Source organism: Alligator sinensis, unplaced genomic scaffold (genome assembly GCF_000455745.1).
Source record: "Alligator sinensis unplaced genomic scaffold, ASM45574v1 scaffold165_2, whole genome shotgun sequence".
Lineage (NCBI taxonomy): Eukaryota > Metazoa > Chordata > Crocodylia > Alligatoridae > Alligator > Alligator sinensis.
Window position 1 is genome coordinate 1256807 of NW_005841965.1, and position 6571 is coordinate 1263377.

General features: G+C 42.2%; 1 protein-coding gene across 1 annotated transcript in view; it reads right to left on the bottom strand.

Annotated features, from left to right (window-relative positions):
- Positions 1–6571, bottom strand: part of ANO3 (anoctamin 3) — a 462814-nt gene that overhangs the window by 422527 nt on the left and 33716 nt on the right.

Sequence of the window (6571 nt, forward strand, 5' to 3'; positions counted from 1 at the left end):
AGCAGGAATTTGGCCACTGGCATCAGGAATCAAGGATTCAAACTAATTTGTAAATAAATATCCAAAGACAGATAAGAAGGATATCAGAATATTCAGGTAAAATTCTGAGTTTCAGCTTGAATGAAACCCAGATGGAGTATCTCTGGTTGGAAAGTTTTGATTGACTTCTTGGTAGTTATCTGGCCCCACTACCCTGATATTCTCACCTTTTGATGTTTCTTTTACCCTCACAGAATCTCTGAGGGGCAGCAAAATATTATCCCCAGTTTATACTGAAAAGCTGAGACACAGAAAACCAAGGGTATTTCTATACTGTAAAATGCAGTAACACCTGAACTATTTGTAAATAAACTAGCTCAGCTATCATAAACAGTACAGCTATGGCAGCACAGAGCTCAGGCAGGATAATTTACTCTTTTTAATAGGGTAAAAGGGAAAAGACGTGACAAAACACAGGTCTTATTTCCATTGCATCCCCCTCCATTGCCAGTGGGCAGTGGTCTCCTCAGTAGTGGTCATGGGAGCAGGCTCATCATCAAATTTCCACTGTTGCAGATAAAAAGGGGCAGGTGGGATAAGTATTCAAGTGGCATCAGGGATGTTGTGCTGATCCACCCAGAGAGCAATCAGAGGGCCAGATTCCTCAGTCTGGTAAAGCACTTACTACCATGAAAATCCAATTTGTCAGTAACAGCTGCTCCCGGATGGCTCTAATTTTCAGCAGAGCCACATGGTTCTAAATGCATGGCTAAGAGTGCTGTATTAGCAAAGCTGACGAGGGCTTAGGAAGTGTAGCAGAGAACTGTGAGGCTTTTGAAAGTCATACAGAGTGTGCTTATATCCCAAGAAATAGGGTAAATTAACTTATGCAGAACTCTTTGCTGTTAAAGCTAGATTGCTTCTGGCTCATTTAAAACTAGCTATATCTATTCTGTGCTCTCCAATGAAGATATGCCTAACAGGACATTTCAAAGATGACAAGCAACCTGTGAAAAAAACAGGGCATTGAGCCCTGTGCATATTTGTCTGCAATTTGCCACCTGCTTATTGGATTTCTTTTCTTATTATAAATATTCAAATAGCAATTTTAAAAACAGCAAATTTTCAATCAGTGAATATTTCCCATGGTATAGAACAAGATACTATAGATTGCGATTTGCCCATAGCTTATTTTGCATCTTTAATGCAGAATAATGTTTTGTTTCAAGTCACATACATGCAATGACTTCAAAAAAATAGTAGACAAATTAAATGTAAAATGACTTTAGAAACTGCCCCTCCCCCCCACCTTGCTTTTGACAATTCTAAAAAATAAAGGAGGGGTTCAGGATTGATTCTGGAAGATATTTTGCTAGCAGAGAAAATGACTCTCAAAGACTAAAGGAAACTAGTTGTCTCTTCCATGTCAAAGAAGGTACATCCAATACTGATGAATGCTCAGTGTGTTCTTTTAGTTTTGCTCTCTGTATTTAGGAGCTTGAAAATTAAAAACAGAAACTTGTAAGATCACGGTATAAGTCATTCTTTCAGTTTAGCTACAAGGCAGGCAAGAGTTGGAGGGGAAGGAAGTTCTTTTATTGTTCTTTTGCTTATGTTTAAGAGCATCTGAAAGTAGAAATGACACTAGAACACATTGGATTATTTAAAAATCAAACTATGAGCTATGTGAATAGTTTATTTTCATAAAATAATTACATATCAGTCAGAATTTTTTATTAATGTCAGAAACATATTTACAGGTCCCCTCTACTTTCTTTTTCATTTTCTCTATGAAAAGAGGCCAAGCTGAAACAGGGTAAAACAGAAGGGGGAACATTTTCATTAAATGGTTTCAGTTCACAGCAAATATTTTCATTTTGTTTCAATGACAAAGACAAAAAATATGCAACCCTGCTCCCAAACATTCTGTTTTGGAAGATACTGAGCAAAATAGCAGTTTTCATTGCCTCTACTGAAAATGAATATTTTAATTAAGTCTGAGCACAAATTATTGCTAAATTAAGTCGCATAACCCTAGCTACATATCACTGAAACAATGTTAAACAAGATGAACAGCAGCCACAAAGGTACCTCACACAAAAGCCCACAGTGTATGTGGTTACCTTTTACCATGAACAGGACATGTCTCTACCAATCAATTCAAGTTGTGTGTGCTAATGTATCACTGCTGATTCTACAGGAAATTCAGGTGTGAATGAGAGATTCCTAAGAAGTTCAAAGACACAGGGAAAATGGATGTCAGACTGCTGAAGTTATTGACTGAACTAACAGCACTGCTTTTATCTAAACAGTAGGCAACAATTATGCTAACAGGCAAAATATATGTCCCATAGCACCGTTGGTCTATATTATTGTATTTGATGATACAACCAACCATCATCCTAATCAAGTTGAAAGAAGTAAATCACAACAGGATAATAATGGTGGTAGAAATAAGAGCAAACAAACAGCAGGAAGATAAAAGGGTGATAGTTGTGGATAGCTGCTAATGTTGGTCCTTAAAGAGAACTGCCTGATTGTGACAGTCCCTCTCTGTTAGAGCCTAGTCTTTCAGAAATCCCTCACCAGCAGCAGCTACTCCAAATATCAACATGAGAACCAAAGAGATATTTCCCTAGTGAAGAATTTCTCAACACCCCTATGTGCAAATAAGTTGTTACAGATTTTAAGTTTTCAAGTCAGCAATGTTTGAACTTACTCCTGAGGCTTCTAAAGTTTACTTAGCGGGAAAGGAAGGTTTCTCTCACCACAAAGAAAGGAGACGGTATTATTTAGATAATGCCGGGAGTAAGACTTTCATAAACAGAGAGGCACATGAAATATTGAATATATATTCCAAGCACAGTAACTGGAAAAAAAACCCTGACACCCAACTACCACTGTTTACAATATTCAGTGTATATTTATAGTAACATTTTCAACTACTCCTCAAAAAAGGTTTTTTTGTTTGTTTGTTTTTGAAACTCTCATATAGACATTTTTTGCTAGCATTTCAAAGTTAAACTAATCACCTTGCTGGAACACCAAGAACTAACACCACTGCATCAACATATATTTCCTGTTTCTTCCTCTTATCTCTCCCCATTTCATTGCTTTGACAGAAGGAAGAATATTTTCTCATAAAATTCCACTTTCAAGCATTCTATAGGCCAGGAGTAAAAGTTGCACACATTTCAGGAAACAATCAAGTCAACCAGTTAAAACTGTTACTGTAGCCATCTCCAGTGCATGAAACCAAGAAGCTTCTTGCCAAAAATAAAGAAACCATGACAATAATCATGTAACCACTGGCTAAGTGACACATTAATCATATCTTTCTTTAGACAACTCCAGAGATTAACTGGCAGCAATTTATAGATAATGGAGTTAACCATGGGTGACTTGTGCTGCCATAGTCAGGAGGGGCATGTGCCCCACAGTGACCAGTCAGCAACCGGGGGGGAGGAGGTCCCCCCACAGTCCCCCCACATTTTGGGTTCCTCCCATGGCCAATCAAGGTGGCCATTTCTGGGAGTTGCTGCGGTGCTCCACTCCCCAGCCAGAACTTGCAGGGTGTGCACTGGCGCTCTCACCTAGCCCCCCTGCCCATTGCCTAAGCGGTGAACATGGCTGGTCAGGGGGTGCACCAGCACTCTCAGGCAGTGCATGTGTACTTCTGTGCACCCCCTATGTATTGCCACCGGAGTTAACTGCTTCTTTAACTGAAGCAATAGACCTGTGCTTTTGATGCTAATATTTGTATCTGCATGGGTAGTTGATTTCTTACCAAAGTAAGACTAGGCAAACACAGAAAGGGTAACTCTTTCATCTTAAGCAACTTAGGCAATTGAGGGAAGAAAACAGAATTGGTCCCAGCACTTAGGTTTCTGAGAGGAGTGTTCAGTTGGACTGAGAAGGGCTGTAATAGATTGGCTGTTCTTGCCTGCCTTAAGTTTATCAGATAACCCTAATGTAGGCAGGAGCATACACTCCTACCACAGTTGTTCCTGGTGTGACTCTACATGAGGCACATGAGCCAATTACAGTGGCAGTATCACCCAGGTTGCAGGACCCTTGAATGGCCCCCACAATATTCTGGTTACGAACCATTGGTATAAGTAGTAATAGTCCTATATACAAACAATCAAATCACCTGTAAGAATTCTCCAAGTGTACTCTCCTGGTTAGACAAATTTACCCAGAGCTGCATTTATAGACATTAGGAAGCTGAGGCCCTGAAGAGTGGAGAGCTTACAGTGCTACCACTGTCAGGTTGAAGGAGGGGAGGATGTGTGCACATCTCAGTGTGGTCTACAGGCTCCCTTAGTCTTTGTGGTGACATATGGCAGCAATACATAAGGCAACCTGACTGGCTGACCCAGGCTGACTATAGTCAGTATTTGCCTGCAGCACAATGTGGAGTTTGTGAAGGGAACATGTTCTTCTCCCTGCTGGAGCATCAAAGTCCAGTCAGCAACATGCTGTCTGCTCAGGGGGAAGGGGAGAGATGAGGGAGGCTGGAGGACTATGTTCTTTTCTGAGAGAAGCCACAGCATGTACAAACATTCATACATTGATACAAACATTGATTGAACCCTGGCTGTTCCCAGGTTATTTTCTTCCAGAGTGGCCATTTTTACTTTGGGAGAAAAAGCCTGAACATTGTGGTTTCTCCTGGTAGAGCAGCACTTCTCTCAGGAGACGTTGAATGAATGTCCATATGAGGCCAGCGTTTCTGGTCAAAATGGGAACACAATCATATCTATGCCATCTAACTTTGATTAATAGAAACAACGCATGTCAAATGATTATATGCAAAAAAAAATGCTGTCATTATATTCCAGTACAGTTCTTATTTAAAATGTCACCAAGCATTAATCACTACTCTGTAACCGAACATTAGAAAGAGAATCATACTAATATATATACTATGGGAAACCAGAGAAATCCCTCAGCAATTTGGAATACTACAAGCAAACAGTGTCAAAAATAAAGAGAAGGAACCTTGCTTTAGTTGGTGAGGGACTTGAATTGATAGGGTGCCTCTGCCAAATCTTTCTACTTGTGTTGTCAGAATGCTATCAGAGCTATATTCCCCATTCAAGCATACCCAGCAACAGCATGCAAGAAGAGACAAAAAACAGATATAAATGAAAAATGATATAAACAAGCAATCCAATTTTTAATGTTAAACTTTTTCTGGCAGTGCAATTCCCAGGGACCTGAGGAGAATTTGTACTTGCACACAAGTCAGGTCTGAATTTAGTGTTTAGTTTATAATAGAAATAACCCTAGAATATCCCTAGGCTCTAAATACCCCTGCATATTTGGGCTGTGAGAAATTCAGATCCATACTTTGCAGCTCAACCCCCTTCCTAGAACATTATTTAAAAACCACTGCTGCCTTGATGTTGAAATGGACATTATCCAAAGATGAGTGTAAATGAGCGGCTGACAAAAAACTCTCCATTATTTTAAAGCATATCTTTTAGGATTTCTAAATTGTCTTCTTCTATAATCAGCGCCCCTAGGCTTATAAATTTGAAATTAATCCTCTATTGATACTCAAAATACATGCCAACAACAGAATGGGGTAATACTGTAACAATAAATCACTGTCTGAAAAAGATTGTGTTTATTTCTCAAAAATGAAATGTTAGTGTCAAATTAAATGTTATTGGACTTTGTGCCTGCCTCTGCTCTACCAGGCGTTCTCATGCTGCCTTAGCCTCTACTATTGATCTAGCCTGTCCCGGGCTTGCGAGTGGACCCCAAAAGCTTACCCAGCTGACGTCCAGGTGGCCCCTTAACTCGCCTGCCACAACTTCGAATGGTACCTCAGTGGAGGGGTTCCCCTTCGAGGCAGCCTCCAGGGTCATCACGCCCCTCGGTGGGCACTCACTCTGCCCTCCCCTCCCCCCCAGCCACTCACCACCTTGGGTCGCAGGTCTTCTGGCCCTTTGGCATCCTTGGCTCCACCCGGCTTCTTCTCCAGATTCTTGTGGCCCTCCAGCCACGAGTCTCAGTGTCCCCAGGTCACGGCTTGAACATGAAGACTTTGAGGCCCTTGGACCTGGATCCGACTAACCCGTATCCCTAGTGCCCTATCCCAACCACGCTGTGACATACCGTGCGATCCCCACCACCGTGACAGCCGAAGCGATGCAGCCAGTGGACCTAGAGGCCACAAAGGAATAAAGAGTACCCTTAACCTATAGGCCCCATGTTTTCCCTGTGCCTAGGTACCCCAGCCCCAGTTGCTTGCCCCACTCGGGTATGGCATCCTGGCCGATTATCCTTGGGATGTAGTGGGGCCCATCTGCCGCTTAATCCGTCCCTGCTTGGGGTCTTTTGCCGCACCCCACAGCGATCCCCATTGGTGGTTCCTATTGGCCCCGCCCTTGTTACCTTCTCTCCGGGGATTCCCTGACAGCTTGCCAGTTGGTGCCTCTGCTGGCTTGCCCGTCGATGCCTCCACTGGTTCTGTAACCGGCTTCGCCACCTCTGCCTCCATTGGCCTCGCTGCCAGTGCTGCTGCTGGTTCCGCTGCCGGCTTCTCTGCTGGTGCTGCCTGCCACTGCCCTGCCCGGCC